Genomic DNA, 24738 nt, shown 5'->3' with positions numbered 1-24738 from the left:
TGAGGCTTTAAGTAAAAGGCCTCATAATAAGTAAAAATTTGTTATTTTTTCCCCAGGTAGTTAATATTTTCCTTCCCAAGGTGATAAATGAATCATGTAAAAACTAAATTAATTCAACTCAAAAGGCCCTGGGCTACCATTTCATAAAGCACTGCTACCGAAAAGTAACTGTACCCTGATGGCCCTCCAAAGATCATTTTCCAGATGAACAGAAACTAGAGCCACATCAGTAAAGTAGAAAAAGACCTTTCTGTTTCAAATTCCTCACCAGCCTCCATATCCATTTTTATTTTCTTTTTGTTAATATCAGTTAAGTGCTTAACATATTTGATTCCTATGAGCCTTCTAAGAAGCTCATGTCCATCACCACGATTCTACATCTTCACGATCTTCCCCCAGAGTCATTTCCTTCTGGGAAGACAATTAAAGGGACTAAAGCTGTCATTCACCCAACTCTCCAAACACGCCCTAGGCACAATGCAGTGAATCAGACACAGTTCCTGTGCACAAGCAGCCTGTGGCCTTTGCCAAAATCACCTGCCCAATGTTATAAGAACAATGCGGATACAGTGAGATGAAAGCTCAGAAAAGGATCCACTTAATTCGCAGGGAAGGGTGGGGCAGGGAGGAGAGGAAGGAGAGGCAGCATCTGCAAGTTCTCAGAGGTCAGTGTGGTGGACCAAAGGTGCGTGAGGAGGGTGGACAGAGGCCAGATAGGGTGTCAGGGAGTGGATCAGGAAGGGCTTTTGTGGGATGCGAAGGTATTATTATCACCATTATTTTGAAAAGGTAATTGACTGTTTAAACAAAAGCAACGCCAGTGTAGTGTGGGGGTGAGACCATATGTAAAAGTAAAGTGGAACGCTGACGATGGCATAAAGCCCGGGAGGGGAGAAATGTAAGTGCACTATTGTGAAGTTCTTATGCTACACGTGAAGTGGCATAATACCACTTAAAGGTAGACTGTGCTAAGTTAAAGATGTAAAGCAACCACTAAAATAACAAAACAAAGAGTTATAGCTAATATGCAAACATAGGAGATGAAATGGAGTCTTAAAAAAAATACTCTATTAAACTCAAAGAAGGCCGAAAAAAGAAACAAAGAACCGATAGGAAAAAGACAAAACAAATACCAAAATGGTGGATTTAAATCTAATCATATCAATAATGTAAATTATTTAAACATTCTAATTATAAGGCAGAGATTGTCAGATTGGAAACAAAAGCAAGACCCAACTATAGATGGCCTACAAGAAACCCCTTTAAATACAAAGAAACAAATAGTTTGAAAGTCAAAGGAGGGAAATACCTATATACCATGCTAACATCAGTTAAAATAAAGTTGGAGTGGATGTATTAATATCAGACAAGTAAATTTCAGAGCAAAGAACATTACCAGGGATAAAGAAGGTCATGTCATACTAATAAAACAGTCAATTTATCAGAAGGACATAATAATCCTAAACTTCTATGTACCCAATAACAGAGCTTCAAAATAAAAGAAGGAGAAACTGATAGAATTGCAAGGAGATATAGACGCATCTACAATTACAGCTGAAGATTTCAAAATCCCTCTCTCAATACCTGATACAACAAGTACACAGCAAATCAGTAAGGCTATGTAAGACTTGAACAATACTATCAACCAACTTGACCTAATTGACATTTATAGAACACGCCACACAACAACAGCAGAACACACAGTCTTTTCAAGTGTACACAGAATATTTACCAAGATTGATCATATTCTGAGTCACAAAACAAGTCTAAATAAATTTAAAAGGATTCATGTCATAAAAGTGTATTTTCTGACCACAATGGAATGACATTAGAAATCAATAACAGAAGGAAATTTGGGGAATTCACAAATATGTGGAAATTAAACAACATGCTCCTAAATAACCCAAGGGTCAAAGCAGAAATCAAAAGGAGAATTCAAAAGCATTTTGAACTGAATGAAAATGAAAACAGAACATGTCATAATTTATGGGATGCCACTAAGACAGCACTTGAGGGAGAATCTAAATGCCTATACAGTAGAAAAGAACAAAGTTAACAAATCAGTGATCACCACTTCCACCTTAAGAAACTAGATAAAGAAATTAAACCTACAGTAAGCAGAAGAAAGGAAGTAATAATGATCAGAGTGGGAAATCAATGAAACAGAAAACAGGAAAGAAAGAGAAAACAATGACACCAAAAACTGGTCCTTTGAGAAGATGAATAAAATTGACTGATTCAGAAAAGAGAGAGAAGACATACATTACCAATATCAGAAATGAGAAAGGTGTTATCACTATAAATTCTACAGATAGTAAAAGGATAATAAGGGAACATTATAAATAATTTTATGCCAATAAATTCAACAACTTAAACAGATAAATTTCTGGAAAGACACAACTACCAAAGCTCACTTAAGAAGAAAAAGATAGCTTGGATAGTCCTATAACTATTAAAGAAATTAAATTTATAGTTAAAATCTCACAAAGAAAAGTCCAGGTCTAGATGGTGTCACTGGTGAATTCTAACAAGTATTTAAGGAAGAAATAAACTCTCCCCCAAAACTGAGGAACCAAAAAAAAAAAAAAAAAAACACAAACCTGTTGCCTCAAGTTGATTCGCCGACTCATAGTGACCCTATAGGACAGAGTAGAACTGCCCCATAGGGTTTCCAAGGAGTAGCTGGTAGATTCAAACTGCTGACCTTTTGGTTAGCAGACGTAGCTCTTAACCACTACACCACCAGGGTTTCCAAAAACTAAGAAGGAGAGAACAATTCTCAACCCATACCAGGAGGCCAGCATTACCCTGATTCTAACACCTGGGAAAGACAAAAGACTAAAACTACAAACCAATATCCCTCATAAATATTTATGCAAAATTTCTAAACAAAATTTGGAAATCAAATCCAACAATATGTAACAAAGATAATACATCATGTCCCAGTGGAATTTATCCTGGGAAAACAAGTTTGAGTTAACATTCACAAATTAATCAATCACCATGTTAACAGGCTAAAGAAGAAAAATCACATGATTATATCAATTGATGCAGGAAAACTATTTGACAAAATCTAACATCTGAAGAGTGAAGGATTGATGCCTTTGAATTACGGTGCTGGTGAAGAATATTGAATATACCACGGACTGCCAGAAGAATGAACAAATCTGTCTTGGAAGAAGTACACCAGAATGTTCCTTAGAAGCAAGGATGGTGAGACTTCATCTCATGTACTTTGGACATGTTGTCAGGAAGGACCAGTCCCTGGAGAAGGACATCATGCTTGGGAAAGTGGAGGGTCAGCAAAAAGAGGAAGCCCCTCAACGAGATGGACTGACACAGTGGCTGCAAAGATGAGCTCAAGCACAGCAACGATTGTGAGGATGGTGAAGGACCAGGCAGTGTTTCGTTCTGTTGTATATAGGGTCACTATGAGTCAGAGCCAACTCAGTGGCACCTAACAACAACAACAACATCCATTCCTGATAAAAACTCTCAGCAAAGTAGAAGTAGATAGGAACTTCCTTAACTTGATAAAGGGCAGCTACACAAAGCCTGCAGCTAACATCATTCTTAATGGTGAAAAACTGAAAGTTTTCCCAAGATCAGGAACAAGACAAGAATGTCTGCTCTCACCCCTTTTATTCAACATTGTACGGGAAGTTCTAGCAAGAGCAATAAAGCAAGAAAAAGAAATTAAAGGCATCCAGATTGGAAAGGAAGAACTGGAACACTCATACACTGCTGGTGGGAATGTATACCAGTGCAATTACTTTGTAAAACACTTTGGCGATTTTCTAGAAACTCAAATGTACGCCTACCATATGATCCATCCAGTCTGCTCTTAGGTATTTACCCAAGAGAAAAACAAATATATGCCCATACAAAGTCCTGTGCATGAAAAGTTCATAGCAGCTTTATTTGTAATCGCCAAGAGTAGAAACAACCCAAATGTCCATCAGCAGAAGAATGGATAAGCAAACTGTAACATATCCATACAATGGAATACTATACAGCAATAAAAAGGAATGAAACACTGATCCATGTCACAATATGGATGAATGTCAAACTAATCATGCCGAATGGAAGAAGCTAGACAAAGAAAGAGTACATACTCTATGATTACGTTTCTATAAAACTCTAGATAACATAAACTAGTCCACAGTGACAGAAAGCAGATCAGTGATTATTTGGGGATGGGAGGTGGGAAGGGGCAGGAGTCCAACAAATGAGTGAACTGACATTACAGTGAGTGTCTCATCAGGAAAAGGCAGGTGCCTCTTCTGTAAGTAATGCCACCTAATGCAATTGGAGCATAAGGCGATCCTAGGCAGTCTTCTAGCTCTTAAAGTCATGACGACGCTGGTAAGAATCAGCGGGCCCAGTCCATTTCCCCCCTAATTAAATCGGCCCGGCTCATCTCCAACCCAGCATCACCTGTGCTCGCCAATAAAATGCCATTTCAGTTTCTGGATCTCTATAAGCCAAGTGTACTCATTAAACTTACCAATGGCCTTGATTGATTCTCCTGGAAAAAGCGGAGCTTCTTCCATCTGTGCCAGCTTATTCCCATCCCTTAGAGCCTGGCAAAAACAAAACAGGAAGCAATCTCACTTTCCATTTGTATTCCTGGGATGAATTCTGGTGTGCTGTGCTCTTGCTATGAGGCTACAGAAGCGTGCAATACGTATGCCCCCTCCCCTCCCCCCTTTAAAGACAACTTCAAAGCTCAGCATCACAGGACACCATGCTGCATATTCTAGCGAATGGTTACAACGTATTTAAGTCTTACAGTTAGAAAGCATTAATACAGAAATGGCTTGACATGACAGATAGATACTGTAATCACTACACAGATAGCTAGAAGGTGCCTCCAGAATTTGGAAAAAAGGTTACCTTCTGAGCACGAAACCAGTACAAATCCACATTAGATGCAGGTGCTGAGCTAGCGGGAGCAATGACCCAGCCTATGTGATGGTTTGGGAAACATCTAACTGAAGTAGCGAGGGAAAGGTCTCAGGCCACTAACGTAACTAAGGAAAGGCGTAGACTTGCATTGCAGCTGGGCTGCGTGCATGCGTGCGTGCATGTGTGTGTACAAAGTGCACCACAAGAGGGCGTGGAGAGTGGGATCGTCAGTGTTCTCCAAGCCAGGTCACGAGCGCCTGCACGCTCATCTGGCAGACAAGAGTCTTTCAATCAGTACCTCGGGGAGGGGCTTGCTCATCAGGCATTTCAAGCCAATTCACTTCGTGCTGATTCTGCGCTCACTCAGCACATTACTAATGGATGGTTACAGTGATAAGGGACGCCTGGGATGGCTGGAAAGCTACATGCCCGCGTTTCTACCGACCAGATAGGCACTGTGGTCCAGTAGCCAGTCTCTTGTGAGCTAGGTTGGGTGCTCGTGCTCACTGCTCATTGCCGTCGAGTCCATTCCGACTCATAGTGACCCTGTAGGACAGAGGAGAACTGCCCCATAGGGTTTCCAAGGAGCACCTGGTGAGCTAATCTCTTAATGGCGGATAACTCAGGGGAGCTGAGAAAATGGTGTTCTTGAACTACAAAGCTAGGGGCCAGAGCCTGAAGTCGGGGGCCCACGCCCATCCCAAGGCGCTGCCACACCCTGAGATCTGCCAAGTAAACCAGTCACCGTTTTCTCGGCATCTCTAACAGCAAGTGTCGTGAATAAAAATAAGGTGATCAAAAATTTAAAAAAAAAACAAACAGCAATTCCCCAGGTGTGTGTCATTGACCGTTAATTTTCCCCAAGAGATGTGAACAGGTCTTCTTTTTTAAAAAAGTTTGAGAGATGCTGGGTTAAAGGGAACAAGTTAGACTGGTGTCTTTAGAGCGGTAATGCACATTAAATCCGCAAGAGGGCGCTAGAGGATGCACATACCCCATACCTACTTGATCAGGAACTGCTTTTTCTAAGGAGCATCTGCTAACCTCGGAAGGACACTAGTGTGCTGTGGTCACAGGTCGGACAATATTAAGTGTTCAGCATAATTTTGCAAACCAATCAAAATATTTACAATCGATGTCTTTTATAATCCTAATCTAAATGACTGAAAATTCAAAATTAATTGTTTCTCAGTTTTACGAGTATTCAGTATGTTTTCTTGAAGGGAATTAAAGGTTAATTTAAAAATACTACACACAGTAGTTTCATCGAAATTATATAAAAGAAAGAAAAAGTAAATATATAAGTATGACATGCTAAGTGTTGATCAGGGATATGTAGTCTGTTCTACTGGGAGGGCCCGTCTGCCTCTTCATCGAAATATGCACATTTAAAATACCGCGGGTTAGACTTCATTTTTTCCTCCACACAGTTGGTTCACCTTAAATTTTTATTCCAGGTTGGCTTTTAAGAGGCTTTTCTGCAAAAACATTTAGAGAGCTAACACATTAAAGGGGACGTGGAGAAGTGTTTATGGGTTCATTTTTATACCCACACCTGATAATAAAGCATAGCACAATAGTTAGACTTTTAAATTTCCGGTGTTAGAAACACTAAAAGATCACTAATCTTAATAGAAGCCTTAATTTGAAAGTCTGCTTTCCTTAATTTATTGCCTGAACTAATGCCTGCCTAATTTTATAGCATAGTTATAAAGTGAGAAAGCTATTTTAATCAATATCAGAGTTTTAAATTACTTCAAATGTTACGTTGTTAAAGCTCTTCTAGTGGCTAAACATTATCATCTATTATATGGACTTAAATCCCTTAACACTAATGTAACTTGTATTTAAAAATAAATGGGGATAGACTATTTTTTAAATATACTAAAGCAAGCTGTTCTAATCAACTGAATCTGGAGGGTAGGGGAGGAGAGGACTCACTTTACGCTTTATGGCAAACATTTCAAAGTCCTCAACCCAGGACTCGCTAATAAAATGTTGCCTATGAGAGACAACAGTGATTGGGGCCATTTGGAGAATTCACAAGGCTCTCAAGACCGAGGCTGAGGAGCAAACGTTTCTCTTCCAACGGCCATGCCATGTTTGGCTTGAAAAACCTGTACAATTCTATGAGCATGAATGCGTTGGTGAGACAAAAATGGCGAGACAAACCCCCCACTCTTAATAACTGAGTCTAGGATATGCTTTTTCGATGAGGAAGAACTATCAGAATAAAACAAACTAAGGAAAACAACACAGACAGCACTGCTTCAGATTTCCTCATAAGAGGTTCATTTTGTCAGGGAAATAGTTTCAGCTTTAGGATAGGAGCTCAGGAGGAGAAGAGTCTTTAAAGGCTCATTTTTGGTGAGTACAGCAGATTCCCTTTATAAAGCTGTGTTAGGAGATGGGATTCACACTTGGCTACATTAAGCATTTACTGCAACAACTATGTTGCACAGGACATGATTTGACCCTTGATTTATCCAACCCATGTACAGCACGATCAGAGAATGGGATCTTCTGAGTTAAATTTGATCTCAAGAACATGCCCATTCCTCTTGCTGCCTTTGTTCAGAGTGTTGCCAGTTGGTTCCCTCTGATGATCTCATCAAACCCTGTTATGGTGACCCTCGAGGTCCAGCCGAAGGTCCTCCAGCTCCCTCAATGTGTCCCTGACTGCTCCAGCCCACAGGAGTCCCCTGGCCTCTCCACGTCACTCGTGCTAATACCTGAACACCACTTTTCTCCTCACCCTAAATCTAAGCTGCCAGGTGGATAATTTGTGAAATAGCTGCATGCCAAGTAGGGGGCTTCCAACAAGGCTCAAGGTGCTTCAGGGTCACCAACGGAGGGTGGGGTTGGGTGGGGTTGGACAAAGGCAGCTCTGAGCACCTGGGGCTGCCCAGGCTTCCCTGGAGCTGCTCTTTGGTCAGTGTCACATACTGCGTTTCTGCATAAGCTTTAGGAAAAGGTCTGCTGCTTTAAGACCTATAGTGTCTACAGCAGTACTGAGCAAAGAGTAGGCACTCAAGAATATTTGATAAATGATTATTCCAATTGGGAAATATAAAACATATGGACTTATTCCACAAATACCTACTAGACGCCAGGTACTGTGCTGGGCACAGACCATGAAAATTTGAATAAAGTCCACACCCTCAAGGAACACCCTTAGCAGATGCATCTGTCCCCTTTTAAGTCTTGTGAAGCACTTCAGCATCCAGCAGTGACTGTGGGTCATTAGTCTTAACATCAATAACCTTATCTGGGGAAACCAAGAAGCACAGATGAACAAGTTTCTGGTTGACAAAATGTTGGATAAACCAATTTTTGCAAATAATGTCATAATGGATCTACCAAACTTGGACATGAAGACACTACTGTAGTGGTAAAAGCATTTGGAAAGCAGTGCTTATTATCTAGAACTCTAGTATGAAATGGCTTCTAAATACACGGTCTGTAGCTACAAAGAGATGAACACGTAGAACTTGCCACCTGATCAGCTTCAGCTTCAGAAGGGTAGCCATTGTGTTCTTCCTGAATCTCCTGCACAGCACCAGGTGCATGGACAAGAAAAGGCAGAGGAGAAAGAGAAACACGTGCAAACAGACAGGTGAAAGGACAGAATTTCTTTCATAAGGAGACAGTAAGCATGTAAAAGTCGACACACCTTTCACGGCTTTCCAACTCACAACATTGTCCCCCTTGGAGTTAAGGAAATAACGTGTAGGCCATCTATAGCATCCTCAGCCTAAAATGGAGTATCTAGTCTGTGTTTGTGTCGGGGTAGAGAAATGAAAAGCAAACCAACATCATGTATTTCAAAGAATGCACCGTCTTCTTAAAATCAAGCAATATTCTCGCATATAGCAAAGAAACAAGATAACAGACACATAATGTGTTCATAGAAACTAAAGCATACCACAGAAACCACCAAGGGCAAAGTCAAGCCAAAATACAAAGCAAGTTCATAGACATGTATTTTCAACACAGTGTTTATATTCTCTAAAGAACTATTATATTGCCCAGGGGTCAATTACAGTGGTAATAACAAAATCCCAGATTATGTAAGTGTGTATAACACACAAACATACACACGTGCATGCGTGCACGCATATATCACATGCTGGCCATATGTATGTATGTACATAATATGCATGCATTATATAGATATATCTGTTACCTCATTATTTATTAAATATTGTGATTTATGAAGAAATGTCATATTAAATATTTCTAATTATTGTATAAATATGCTTCAAAGAAACAGCTAAAAGGTCAAATTTGCTTATTTAAATTTTTAAAAATTTGTTCCAATCCCTTTAAAAGCATACTGTTCTTAATTTCTTCAGAGAATCAACTATGTTTTGAAACTTTAAAATTGGACTTTTAAAAAAATTTTTTTTATTGTACTTTAGATGAAAGTTTACAGAACAGTTTCTCATTAAACAGTTAGTACATATTTTTTTTATGACAATAGTTAACACCACCACAACATGTCAACACTCTCCCTTCTCAACCTTGGGTTCCCTATTACCAGCTTTCCTGTCTCCTCCTGCCTTCTAGCCCTTGGCCCTGGGCTGGAGTGCCCCTTTAGTCTCGTTTTGTTTTATGGGCCTGTTTTGTAATCTTTGGCTAAAGGGTGAACCTCAGGAGTGGCTTCATTACTGAGCTAAAAGGGTGTCTGGGGGCCATACTCTCAGGGTTTCTCCAGTCTGGTCAGGCCAGGAAGTCTGATCTTTTTTTGTGAGTTAGAATTTTGTTCTACATCCTTCTGCAGCTCTGTCCAGAACCCTCTGTTGTGATCCCTGTCAGAGCAGTCAGTGATGGTAGCCGGGCACCATCTAGCTGTACTGGACTCAGTCTGGTGGAGGCCTTGGTAGCTGTGCTCCATTAGTCCTTTGGACTAATCTTTCCCTTGTATCTATCTTGTTTTCTTCATTCTCCCTCGCTCTCGAAGGGGTAAAATTGGACTTTTAGTTTAGTAGGTGGTATAAAGAATATGAATACTGAGGTAACAAGATTATAATCCCTTTGTAAAGATGTGTAAGTCTTTGGGGCTGAAAATATTAAAATTTAGGATAAATGTATTTTCATTTCATGAAACTTTGGTTCCAATGACTATATTTCTTAAAAGCAACCAGTGAAGAAGTAGCAAATCTCTAAAAGTAAAGTACAATAGCAACTTAACACACTTTTATGTTTTCTCATCAGATTGAATTTAGTACACAGTTGGGACTGCTATCCCTCAAAGCAGTGTAATTTTAAAAATGCAGCCAATGCTTTGAAATTTCCATTTTTAAAGTATAATGAAAAATGGAATCATTCTTTGATAAAAATTTTTAAAACAGACAAATGGACAAGCAAACAAACAAAAAAACCCAGCATTTCAAAGTCCATGCAAGTGTAAAGCCAAACACTAATATTTAACAATGTGAATCAAAGAAAGAAAATAATTCCCATCAGCAAAACAAGATTAAAAGAAGATAAATCAACTAGAATAACAAGAGTTTGATTTAACCTGCTTACTTTTATACTACTTCATTGTCTTCAATAAGATTAAAAATTGTAAACTTGAAGTCATTGAATTCTACTTTGAAAATCCACATTGTTTTCATTTAATGGAAAATAGGTTAGTTTTCAACACCTGATACTAAGGTTTAAATGCATGCAAATTACCAATCTTTGTCTTGCTTTATGCATGTTCTGAAATAAAGGGAGGGAAAATGTAAGATATAACCCACTGGTTGTTAACAGCTACCTGTGTATTTTCAGAAATACTAGATGGGACTGATTTTGCTAAATTTATCTTCAAGATTAGCACTTCTGCTTTTTGGGTTCAACATGCAAACACAAGCGTGAGTTGAAATCTTAGGTAGGTAGGATGGACAACAATTGACCACTTTTGGGGAGCAGCTAAAATCTTTAGCGTGAATTACACGATAAACACAGGACTCTGCAGGCCTAGCCGTATAAGCCCAGCTAAGAACATCCATTTGGGCAGAATGCCCGTAATACCACACAAGTCAGTACTGCACTCTGGTGACAATTTTAATGTCCTGCCCTCACACACACTGGCTTTTACTGCACATAAAAACACTGTAACAAATAAAGCATTTCTGGTGAACACTTAAAGCTATGACAGGCAGAGCAAATTGATCTGAGGGACTCATAAAACCAGTGAGAAGAAGGTAAAGAACACTAAGCAGACTCAGTGTTCAGTAAAGCACAGAGACACACAAGGAGGAGGCCCATCTGCTGAAAGCCAAACATCCTTACCCTTATATCAGGCCTCCTGAAAACCTGTTAGTTAAAATACAGAACATCAGCATCGTGGACATGTCACTATTGATCTGTGAAAGATGCCATTAAGTTGAATAGCCCATTCCCTAAGAAACATCATACCCCTCTAAATAAAACCAACCAGATCAATCCTAACACATTTGCCCTTGAAGTTTCATTCGATAGCAAATCAATCCTAACACATTTGCCCTATCATTTTCAGGCAAGTCTACGATTTGGAGAAACAGATTGCCCGTAGGCTAAGACAAACCACATTATTTTAAACACAAACCCCTTCTGCCAAGTACTATTATAAGCTATTGTGAACAGGCTGTGTTTGAAAAGTTCATTTGTACGTCTGTTTAGAATACTGAATGCATTTTCCCCATAGGAATAATGATATCAAAAGGTGGTTATGCTCCCAAAGTAGGCAAAACAAAACAAAACAAAAACAGAAAAACCCTATAGCTACAGCATTCACGGAGTCATAAAACCTAGTTAACCACAAATCTTAACCTGGCTTCTATTGAAGTTATATTTCCAATTCCTATTTGGGACTCCAGAATCACATCTTTGCGCTGTGCCACCCCATCTGCATGGGGAAGGGGAAGGGGAAGGAAGCTGCTGGGGGGAAGGGGAAGCCGGCTGCCCTGGAGGGAGGGGCTGCTGGCCCGTGTGAGGGGAAGCCAGGCGTTGTTAAATCAGGGCACTGATTTCAGCAACACAATTCCTGTGGTCCCTAGCCTGCGAATCTTAACTGAACACGCAGCACACGCACTCAGAAAGCCCACAGAACAGGACAGAACTTTTGAAAAGTGAATAGTGCTAATAGTCTGGAAAAGACTTCGTCTCAGTTCCCCATTCCAAAGTCTAAAATTCCATAATCTCACCACTGTATGCTCTATGAGAAATAGATTTTTAAAAAAACTTCAGAGGTTCTTAATAGCTTTATAGACTTCACTCGGGATGGATAAGAAGATCACACGAATACAAAGATAGAGACTTCAAAAACACCTTTGTATCATCATTATAAACTATTATTTGAAATTTAAAAGAAAGTATTCTGAATTAAATGATGCTATAGCTCAAAGAGAACTAAAGCCCATATGTTCCTAAACATGGACAATTTAGACTGAGAAGCTTAAACCTGGGAGGTTTTTTTTTTGGGGGGTGGGGAGGGGTGTGGTAATGGTTTCATCAGTGTCCACATATGTCAAAACTTATCAAATTGAACCCTTGAAATATGTGCAGTTTATTGTCTATCAATTATACCTCAAGAAAGCTGATAAGAAAAATAAAAAACAATGACACAGCACTACACACCTATTGTTGTTAGGTGCCAAACCCGTTGCCATCGGGTCGACTGCGACTCATAAGGACCCTATAGGACAGAGGAGAACTGCCCCATAGGGTTTCCAAGGAGCGCCTGATGGATTTGAACTGCCAACCTTTTGGTTAGTGGCCGAGCTCATAACCACTGCGCCACCAGGGCTCCCACACACCTATCAGAATGGTTAAAACAAACAAATGACATCACCAAATGCTGGTGAGGATGTGGAGCAACAGGAACTCTCATTCGTCAATAATGGGATGCAAAATGGTATAGCTGCTTTGGAAGTCAGTTTGGCAGTTTCTTACAAAAGCTAAACATAGTCTGACCATATGATACAGCAATTTCTCTCCCAGGTAACTCTCCAAATGAGTTGAAAACTTCTATCCACACAAAAACCTACACATGAATGTTTATAGCAGCTTTATTCATAATTTCCTAAAACTAACTGGAAGCAACCAAGATGTCCTTCAACATATGAATGGATAAACAACTTTGGTACATCCATACAACAGAACATTATTCAGCAATAAAAATAAATGAGCTATCAAGCCACAAAAAGACATGGAAGAACCTTAAATGCGTATTGCTAAGTGAAAGAAGCCAGTCTGAAAAGGTTATGTATGATTCCAACGATATGACATTCGGGTGGTAAACCTATCAGCGGTTGTTAGGAGCGCGAGGGGGGAGGGATGAATAGGTGGAGCCCAGGGCATTTTTAGGGCAGTAAGACTATTCTGCATGGTACTGTAACAGTGGCTGCATGACCTTATGCATTTATCAAAACCCATAGGACTGTACGACACGAACAGTGAACCCGCATGTCAACTCTGGACTCCAGTTAACAATAATGTATCCATACCGGGTCATCAATTACAAGAAAAATACCACAGGAATGCAAGATGTTAATAACAGGAGAAACTGTGAGGGGCATATAGGAACCCACTGTATATCTGCTCAATTTTCTGTGCCTAAAACTGCTCTAAAAAATAAAGTCTATTAATTTAAAAAATAATAAAGTAATACAAGCGTATATGGCAATTTAAAAAAAAAAAACTCAAAATGGGACAAGATAGAACGTCTCCCTGCCTCTCCCTCCCAGAGCTTCACCTCCCAGTGATAGCCACTTTTAACAAGATCTATTTTAATTTTCTGAGGATTGCCTCAGTAACTGTAAATATGGTTACACTTCTATGTCTTGATTCGTCAACTTCAAACAGTTTTATCTATTGACCTCCTATTTTAAAAGATGAGAAAACAAACTTTCTCAAACTACACCCTTCTTCCTAATCTCTGCTGATTGAACTTCTAATTTTTAGTTCTTTTGTTATTTGCCTTCAACAGCATCATCATCATAAAAAATACTCATGAAATGATTTTTTGGTAAATGCCTACCTCTTTTCTCTCTCTCTCACACACACACACACATACACACACACACACACACACTATGCCTGGTGCTTTTTCCTCCCTATTCCCCCTCACCCCATCCCCTGGTAACCACTAATCTTCTTTTGTCTAGATGGATTGACCTATTACAGATATTTCATATAAATGGGATTATACAATATTTGTCCTTTTGTGTCTAGCTTCTTTCACTTAGCATGTTCTCAAGGTTCATCCATGCTGTAGTATGCATCAGGACTTCTTTTCTCTTCATGGCTGAATAACACTCGCTCGTATGTACAGGCAGTCCCTGAATTATGAACGTCTGACTTACGTACAACCTGTAGTTACAAACCAACCCCTGTAAAGCCTGTTATATTAAAAATTCAAGGTACACACAATGATTCGTAAGAACAAATGGGAGCTACTTTGCCACACACATCAAAACACTATTATTATTACTATATTATTTGTTAAAGATGTTTTAGTGTATCTGGAAGTGTTTGCTTAATGTTTTTTATGCACAGAAAGGTACACTATATACTAAGACAAACATTTGACCGACATCAGATACGAGCCATACCTAACTGGTCTGACTTACATACAAGTTTGACTTAAAGACAGACTTCGGGACAGAACTCATTTGTATTCCAGGGACTGCCTGTACTACATTTTGCTTATCTGTTGACAGGCGCTTGGGGTGGTTCCACCTTTTGGCTATTGTGAATAATGCTGCAGTGAACACTGGTATACACGCGTCTGTCTGAGTCACTGCTTTCAATTCTTTTGGGTATATACCTCGCAGTGAATTGCTGGGTCATATGGTAAATCTAAAAGGTTGCTATGAGTCGGAATCGACTTGATGGCAATGGGTTTGGTTTTCAGTATGGTAACTCTATGCTTGCCTTTTGAAGGAAATGCCAAACTGTTTTCTACAGTGGCTGCACCATTTTACATTCCCACCAGAAATGGGTGAGGGTTTGAATTTCTCCACATCCTCATCACAATAACATTTTTATGGAAATATCGTCTATTGCAGGACCAGATAGTGCAATTGGGCCTTATACAGAGGAGATATGACTTGTTGCCACTGGAAACAGAAGATAACTTTAAAGTTTGGACAGGGGTAGGATGATAATCTGCTTTTAAACTCACATAATTCTTTAACAATTGTAACCAAATTCTCTGTATTTGTGGTATGAGAAGGGGAAGGTCATAGAGGGTTACCTGAAAGTCTCTACGTTGATACCCATGTGTTTCTCTCTGGTTCAGTTCATACCTTTCCTGAAAGAAGACATTTCAGGCACCCAGAAAGGATCATTTTGTTCTTGAATCTGATTCTAATTGAAGCTAGAGGAGAGAACAGTGGTTTTAAGTCAAGAGACATGGGGGTCGGTTCTCAACAGCCCTTTGTGGTGCTTAGAGTTGGATTATATAAACCTCATTAGAAGGCTTCAGAATGCGTCTCCCTAACCAGGGATTAGGGAAGCAAATTGGCACAGTGGTTAAAAGAATCAGCTCTGGAATCAAATCCCGACTTCTCCACTCCCTGGCTGTCAGACCTCAGACAAGCCATACAATCTTGAAGAGTTTTGATCTCCTTGTCTCTAAATTGGTGATGCTAAGCACGCCTCCCACGCAATGTTGGGAAGGGTTCAGTCAGTTTAGGTAACTATACCTGGGGTGGCATAAGTACTCAAGAAGTGGGAATTGTTAGTATCAGTACTTGGGTAATGTCATGGATTGAACTGTGTCCCCCAAAAATATCTGTCAACTTGGCTGGGTCATGATTCCCAGGATTGTATGATTGCATACCATTCTGTAATCTGATGTGATTTCCTTATGTGTTGTAAACTCGATCACTGTGATGTAATAAAACAGATTAGCGGCAGTTATATCGATGAGGTCTACAAGGTTAGATAGTGACTTAAGTCAATCTCTTTTGAGATGTAATAGAGAGAAGCAAACACAGAGACATGGGGACCTCCTACCACCAAGAAAGCAGTGCCGGGAGCAGAGCGTGTCCTTTGGACCTGAGGTTCCTGTGCTGAGAAGCTCCCAGACCAAGGGAAGATTGATGACAAGGACCTTCCTCTAGAACCAACAGAGACAGAAAGCCTTCCCCTGGAGCTGGTACCCTGAATTTGGACTTGTAGCCTACTGGACTGTGAGAGAATAAACTTCTCTTCGTTAACGCCATCCACTTGTGGTATTTCTGCTATAGCAGCACTAGATGACTAAGACAGGTAACCTTTTCAGTTGTCGCATCTCAGCTTTCCCAACTTATACCACAACTATCTTGACCTGCCCCATATTCCCTCCCTCAACTCCTACACACTCTAAGAACCTACGACAAGGCATAAAAAATTAATCGTCTATTTAACAGAGCAAGCACACTGCTCAAAAGTTAACTAAAACTTTACCTGCTTTACCACACTCTAAACAGCTTTCACTAAAATCAAGAAAAGGCCCCACCATTTACATTTGTGTCAAAGTTTGTGTTGGGTAAAACTCCCTTTCTCGGCCCTCAGGTTCTCTGCCCTCAGGTTCCGTTGAGGTGAGGGCCTCTTCTCTACCACTTGGATTTGGGTAAGGAAGTCAGCATGCTCCCCTTTACCTCTCTGGGATCTGTCTCCTCGCCCCATGACGAGTTGGCCTTTGTGGGCCCTGCCCCAGAGGGGGAGGTCACAGTTGTCCAGGGCTGCCTTTGGGTGAGTGTGTTTAGCTCTGGGAGAAAGGACAAGGCAGCCCACTGTGGACGCCCACGTGAGCCATGCCCGTCAAGTCAGCTTTTATCAATTAATAAAGCTGATATTTTGATCTAAATCTGTTTGGCTCCTGTGTCTTAATTCTTGATAATGGAACAGCTGACACCCCTAAATCAACAACAGTGTGAAAGTATTTCAGAATGTTTTCAAACACAGCCTGTACTAGTAATACAAACAGTAACAAGCCAGGCACTGTGCTAAATGCTTTACATGTGTTATCTCAGCCCTCCCAGCCACTCTAGGAAGGAGATACTATACTGCCCCCATGTTACAAATAAGGAAACAAGGAAGCAGTGAGAGGGGAAGTAGTTTGCCGAAGACCACACAGCCAGCAGAGCTGGAACTCAAACCAGCTGGCTTTATTTAGCACACATGCTCCTGACTCTCAACACGGCCCCACCTACACTTGTGGGGGCCAACAGAGTCTCGGTTCCCAGAATGCCCTGCTCTGTTCTCTTTGCTCCTCCTACTGTACTTGGGTTACATGTCTATTTTAATACTCACCACAATCCAGCCTGTACTGTAATTACTTGTGTCTCATTGTAAATTCCATGCGGGCCAAGCCCAGCCCCCTGCACATAATAGGTGCTCAAATAATGTATATGGAATTGTATTCATGTTCAGCAATTACAATACACTCATCTTGTATTTGTTTTTACATATCGTGTAAGTTTTTGTAGAGTAACAATATAGATTAAGCATTTGTAAGTGTTTCATATATATTGCCTCATTTAATACATTAATCTTTGCTTAAGTACCCATTAAACAGATGAGGAAACTGAGGCTCAGCAAGGTTAAGTACCTTATTAGGCAGGGGGTCACTGACAGGGCTGGGACTCAAAGCAAAGTGCTCCGACTCTAAATTTCATGATCTTTTTGATAAACCACACAATTCTAGGCCAAATAAATATCAGTTTTTTATAAATAAGTTATCTCTGAACTTATGTCTCTTAGGAGGCTTCTTTTTAAGAAAAGATTGTAACATTGGAGTAAGACACCACTGTTTTCTGTTTTAGGTGTAAAGTCTATAAATAAATTTTGCTTTAGCAAACAGATTGCTATAAAATGAGTTAAAAAGAAAAGATTCTCCCCTGCTAAGAAGTTTGAACTGTTAGGTCAGGAGACTGTTCCTCTCGCTACAGTAAAGTTGGACACATCCTGTAGAGCCTCAATAACCAGAAGTCTATGCAGCTCAGCGCTCATCAGCCAGCCTGAGTCAGATCAAGGACAGGCCAAAAAGTCTCAAAGTCAAAGGAACTTCCCAATACACTTTCTAACAAGGTGACCAAAATACAACCCTAGTCTGGGAGAGACTAGCCAGGCCTGAACCCTGCCCGATGTCCATACCATGTCCAACCTGGACCGAAAACACTTGCCTTAGGTATTTAAAGCCCTCCAGGAAACCTGGCAAAGGAGCAGGTCAATTCCATCCTTGTGGACGTATGCTGGCCCCCATTTCCACTTACAAAAGGAATGAGTTTATTTGTAATTGAAGTAATAGAAGGAATAATTGTTGATATTCTTTTCCTTAACTAAATTCTAATTTATTAGCATAACTATATTCTTCATTTAAGTAACAATTCTGGTATATCATGAGTTGTTATTAAAAAAAAAAAAAAAAAAACCCATTGCCAGCAAATCGATTCTAACTCATAGTGACCCTATAGTTAACCAAAAATATTTTACATGTAATATAGAATCTTCACTTTTTAATTAAACATTTTTTTGAGTTGTAAGAAACTATACAGAGAGATTCCACCTACCCTTTATCCAATTTCCCCCAATAGTAAGATACTGCAAAACAGTAGGACAATATCACAACCAGAATAGTGATATTGATACAGTTGAAATACAAAAGTTTCATCACAAGGATCTCTCATGGTGCCCTTTTATAACCACACCCACTTCCCTTCCTCCCCACCCCCTTCTTAACTCCTGGCAACCATTAATCTGCTCTGCATTTTTGTAATTTTGTCCTTTCAAGAGTTGTATATAAATGGAATCATACAGTACATAACCTCTTGGGATTGGATTTTTTTTTTCCACTTAGCGTAATTCTCTTGAGATTCATCCAAGTTGTTACGTATATCAATAGCTCTTCTTTCTTTTCACTGCTTAGTATTCCTTGGTATGGAAATACCAGTTTGTTTAACCATACACCTGGTGAAGAACATCTGGGTTGTTTCCAGTCTGGGGCTATTATGAATAGAGGTGCTCTAAACATTCCCAGACAGGTGTTTGTATGAACGTAAGTTTTCATTTCTCTGGGACAAATGCCCAGGAGCGAGACTGTTGGGGCCTATGGCAGTTGCACGTTGAGTTTTCCAGAGTGGCAATGTACAAGTGATCCAATCTCTCCGTATCCTCGCCAGCATTTAGCGTTGTCGCCAGTTTTCCTTTTACCCATTCTGACAGGTGTATAGTCTTATCTCATTGTGGTTTAGTTTGCATTTACATAACAACTAATGATGTTGGACATCTTTTCACGTGATTATTTGACACCTATATGTCTTTTCATGTCTCCTGGTCACCTGTGTCACTTCTACCAATAGTTCCTAAAAATGTTTCATTACAATTGGTAACTGTATTTTTTGTCTGATCTACAGCAGACTACATTCAGATCCTGTTCTTAAAGTTTTTGACAAATTCGAGAAGCTTTTACTATTGTGAGTTTAGTCAAAAGAGAGCAATTGAATTAGTAGGGGGAGGGGCGAACAAAACAAAACATTTTTCTCATATTTCTTCTAGTAGTTTTAATTATCAGACTACTACATCTTCAAGATGACTTGATAGTAAAGCACATCTTTCTTAATTTAGCTGATCCATAATTCAGCATCATAGCTTCTACTCTTTCTGCTGGGACAGTGTTTCCCAAACTCTGTCATTCACATAAAACCTCTGCAAGTTTTGTGTGCTGTTATCTGCATACCACCTGTAGTGTTATTTATTGAATATTTATCTTTATATTGATTTTAAATCCACTCCTTTTTTATACTTTGCCCTCCTCTAAGCAATAATATCGGTTAAATCACAAGTTTGCATGCCATTTAAGCTCATCTCATGTGCTACCAGTAGTATTCTTACCACATTTTGGGTGATCTGACCCTGAGCTGACTGTTAGTTTATGATATGCGTAAATAAGAAAACAATTGTTCTCAACATCTAACAATTGTTGCTAATTTGTCAGATTTTCAGGAATGTACCAGAAATGAACTTCAGTGCACAGAAACCTAGAAAGCCTAGAGCAGGGGTTCTCAGCTTTTTTTGTGCATAACAAACATTGGAGGCACTTGGGTCTCTGACCTCAAAGATTCTGAGTCACTAAGTCTGCCACGGGGCCCAGGAAGATCCACTTTCACGGCACCCCAGGGAGTGCTGAGGTGGGAAGACCCAAGGACCACAGTTGGAAAAACAATGGAAAACAGGGGATATCATTTTTTTTTTAAACCACTCTGGCTTTTCAATAGGATGACTGGGGTTCAAATCCCAAGTCTAACTGTGTGATCTTAAGTAATTCACTTAATCTCTCTAAGCCTCAGCTTCCTCATCTGTTAAATGATGGTTATAATAACAGCTACCTTATGAGGTCGTTTTAAGGTTTAAATGGGTGATATGTCTAAAAGTATTACAAAATCACAGAGCCCTACACAAGTTAGATGTCCAGTGATGATGAAGATGATGATGAAGAATCAATCTTAGCAGCCTATACAATGGCTTCCATGCCAGAGGGGTCCCAAAGGCCCATCTTGGTTACCCTAATTTTAAGAACTACTTTATAAGTAGCATGTGAAATTATTTTTGTGGTTTAGAAACATATTATGCTTTTATTATTAAAAAAACAAAACAAAAAAAATCAGCTCTCCTTGAAGAAAGCATAGAAACTCATGAATTATAAATTGAATGCCAACTTTCCAGACTCGGTTATAGGGCAAGTATAACAAAGACAGTTATAAAGCATGTTCTTTTACAATAATTCAAAGGCTTTAGCTATAGAAAAACCTTATTTGTTTCTTAACACTATCTGTTGAACCATTCCAACATGAGCTAAATCTGCTACACAAAATTTGAAAATGGGCTAAAGTTTGAAAAACAACAAAGAATGTAATTACTTCATGTTAAAGTACAGCTTCTACCTGACCTAGTAAAGGTCAACAGCCAGTCTCTCATACAACCCAAACAACACTAACAACTCTAATGGAAACACCACAGTCAACTCAGAACTGTCTGTGAAGAAAACTGCTCCAAGATCTGAGAGCTACTCTCTGCCCTCAGCGGGGCAGGTTCTCAGCTAGGCTGGGTGATAGGGCACCTGGGACCGGCGGGGCCAGCAGCTGCTCAGTGACTCACCACCCTTCTCTCGCCTGGAGACAGCACCGCTGCCCAGCCAGGGTTCTAGGGCCAGGAGCCCCAGCTCTGCCTCGGGGCCAACATGAAGACCAGATGGCAGGGAAACCTATTAAGAAGTGTGCTGTCCCTCTTCTAGCTGGGCAGACTGTCCAGTTCCACTTATCCACAGCTCTGCTTTCCTTTGGGAGCATAATCAACAGCATCGGGCGACTAGGGTGAAGCACCAGAGAGCAGCACAGCTCCATCTCAATTAGGTGACCTCTTGAGTCACTTTCTGCATTTGTTAGGTTATGAGCTAAAGCGGAACTGAGGCTAAAGCCCCTAAACAAGGAGCAGCTATTACAAAAAGAAGTCATTATGATCTCCATTGTGGTTCTGGAGTGAAGGAGAACAACTGGTAGACTTAAAGAGTCTGGCCAGGCCCATGATCTTGAGACTGTTAACTGACGGTAGCCCAGGACACTACAAGCAATTTGCATGTGCTTGTAAACATCAGTTATCTCACACCAGCAGGCAAACGCGACTGCAGTGCACTGAAACCTCCGTCGGAGCCAGCACAGTAGATGACTGAACCACAAACACGGTCTCACCTTGCACCTGTCAATAGCTCATTGAGATGAAAGCAAAGTTCATCTTTAGCCTTAGCAAAGGTGGAGCGTGCCATTCTTCGGTTTGTTACTCGATTCAATAGCTATTTGTTGAGCACCTGTTGTGCTGCAGGATTATGCTGGGGAACCAGTAGTAAGTAAAAGAGCCCCAGTCCCCACCGCCAAGGAGCCTATCACCCCCTTAACTTTAGAACAAACAGGGAATCTAACTTGTAAAATAAAGAAGAGATTTCTCACTTCAGTAAGAACTAAACAATGCGGCTGCCCGTACAAGTTCTCTGCTTGTAGTTTCACGTCACCAAAACCCACCAGACCCACTGCTGTGGAGTCGATTCCGACTCACAGTGACCCTATGGACCCTATAGGACGGAGTGGAACTGCCCCGTGGGGTTTCCAAGGCTGTAATCTTTACAGAAGCAGACTGCCACATCTTTCTCCTGCGGAGTGACTGGTGGGTTCGAACTGCTGACCTTTTGGTTAGCAGCCGTGCACTTTAACCACTGCGCCACCAGGGCTCCTTATGCACATGTTAAGAACTTATTAAAGTTGAGCTGAATACTCACAGATAGTACCTAAACACAAAGAGAAGTTGTAAAGTTAGAGAAATAAACCAGACATTTTCTGAAAATCAGAATGCTAACAAAGAAAATACATGCATTTTTTAATAATAAAATGGAACTTGATTTTTAAAAGAATGATGATAATCTAAAGACAGCTCTTCTCAATGACAAAACTCTGACCACATATACTAGAAGGTGGTAACACTTCCCTTCGCAATTTCAGATCTAACAACAGAGAACTTCTCCCCTCATTCCCAAACAAGTGGCAGGTGAGCATCCAGGGGTCAAGGACTCTTTGGAATTAAAACTGCAAAGCTTCTCGGCTACATAGCACAGTGGAAACAAATTAAGCACTCAATGTCGCTTACCTTGTAATCTCTGGATACATTTTCTGATGTCACTGAACCTGAAATCTGACTAGAAATTGTAGCAGCTATAAGCTGTTTACACCACTCAACATGTGATCCTGTAGGACTAAAAGAAACAGAGTCATTAAACAATCGTAAAACGCAGGCTCTTCGGGAGAAAATGAGCACTTAGCAGGCCTATACGGACATTTTCTTTTTTAGATGAATGAATTTTTATTAGACCAGTTGGTTACCTTTATATTGAGTATAAGTGAAATACTAACTGACAACTAGGAAGTAAGAGTAGGTGTCCAGGTGGATTTCAAATGAATCAACCAGTTCAAAAAAGTTTAAGATTCCAGGTACTATCATTTCATGGAATTTTACCCTATTACCATTACATGGAATGAATATTCTTAGTGCAATCTATAGAAAACAAATTCTAATGTGAAATATTTGCCAAGTCTTAGCTCCATAAAAAGAGTTGTGTTCTGTAATACATATTTGACAGCATATGCTTGTCAATTTCATGTTGGTAGTTTCAAATCTAGAGAACAGTGTGATTTCTAGTGAATCAAAGTCTCTTCATGCAACGAAGTTAATTATATGTTTTTATCAAGAACAAACTAGGAAAACGATGTTCAGCACGCAGTAATAATGATACCTTACATTTCCGTAAGGGCTTTGCCAGCTTATAAAAGGTTCGTCAGGGCCGGCATTATATCTGAGCCTCACAACCACCGGGGGACAAGAAGGGAGAACAGGGACTAGCCAACTCATTTCCAAGATGAGACAAATGAGGCACAGAGGGCACATGCTCTGTTAGATGGTGGCTGTCTTTCCAGGACATGGTATGACCAACAGTTCCTGACTCACCGAACTGGGGGACAAAACAGAAGCCAGTGCCACAGATGCTAACAAACTGTCTCGTATGTGAACAGAGCAATGTAAAGAAAAACGGCATCTTCCGCTTGCATAGTGCTCCAAAGTATTCAAAGCGCCTCTACCCACAGAGCTTCACCCAAGCCTCACAGTGACCCAGGGAGGCCAGCAGGAAAGGTAGTATACTTATTTTACAGACGAGAAAACAGAGGCTGCAGTGTTTCTCCAAGGTTACGTGATGGGAGAAGCATGCCTGAAGGTCCCGCCTTCCAGTGAGAGATGCTCGCCTGACCTAAAGAGGGCCATATAAACAAACTAGGCAGTGAGGGATTAAAAACTCCCCCCAGGCCAAGCTCTCTCCCAGCTCGTCAGAGTACTGACAGATCAAGCAAGAGGGCAGAAGATGTTCATGAAAGTTTATCTTGCGGGTAGTTTTCACTGTGAAAGAATGTTTCAGACCTTTACAAATTGCATGACTAATTCAATCCACGCTGGTGCATTTCAAGGCTAGAAAACCCTGGAATCAGCTGGCAGTGTGTAAACTAGCCTACATGGTACAATGAAGACAACCGCTGCTCTTGACTAGTGTCTGCACAGCCCAGAGGCTACCTGTGTGGTCGAAAGCTAAGTGAGAACGCTAGCTGAATGGGCAGATTTCAGTCAGGTCGGGCACCTACTGACACAAGGTAGAAGCGGGGAGAAGGGAGGGATTTTAATTTCCTTTTAAATTCTAAGTCCCCTTTATTGCCTGCTTATATCACACTTTTCTTCATCAGTATATCACCTTTCTTTGACCTTATTCTCTGTCAGCGCCTACCCCTGATGGCAAACATAGCCGAAGGAACCCTACTGTTTGTTCAGTGTGAGTGAGCTCTTGTTACCACCACCATGATAAGGACACTTCTCTTTACTTTGGGGAACTGCCCTTCTTCCTCCTGCCCTCAGCTGTAGGTGAGCTGCCCAGGCGCAGGCAATCCCAGGCCTTCCTCTTGGATCCTGAGCTGTGTGGATCTGCTCCCAGAGCGGCTGGAGGCCACTTCCCCCCCCCCTCCCCCCGCTTCAGGAACCCACAGAGACAAGAAAACCCGAGAGATGGGGAGTCCTGAGAACACAGTGACTCTGGCTCCTGCCGTGCCCAGTTAGGTGAGCCCTTCCGGCGGAAGCTAGATTGGGTTGGTGTTTTGCGTCACCCGCAACTGCAGTGACCAACAGCACGGTAGAGTGGGCTAGCTGACAGGAGGTCACGATTCCAGCCCCGTTTCTGCCACCAGCGAGCTCCGCAACTTGGAGCAAGCCACATCCTCTTGCAGGACCTTG

General features: G+C 40.7%; 1 long non-coding RNA gene across 1 annotated transcript; it reads right to left on the bottom strand.

Moving 5' to 3' along the window:
* Nucleotides 1–4507: 4507 nt before the first annotated feature.
* Nucleotides 4508–24429, bottom strand: LOC111819229 (uncharacterized). Its single transcript, XR_002822973.1, has 3 exons — nucleotides 22561–24429; nucleotides 11191–11214; nucleotides 4508–4583 (listed from the first exon to the last, which is right to left on the bottom strand). It is a non-coding gene; the product is annotated as an uncharacterized LOC111819229 (long non-coding RNA).
* Nucleotides 24430–24738: the final 309 nt, after the last annotated feature.

Source organism: Trichechus manatus, unplaced genomic scaffold (genome assembly GCF_000243295.1).
Source record: "Trichechus manatus latirostris isolate Lorelei unplaced genomic scaffold, TriManLat1.0 scaffold00323, whole genome shotgun sequence".
Lineage (NCBI taxonomy): Eukaryota > Metazoa > Chordata > Mammalia > Sirenia > Trichechidae > Trichechus > Trichechus manatus.
The sequence above is the reverse complement of the archived record's forward strand: the minus strand, read 5'-3'. Positions and strand labels throughout refer to the sequence as shown.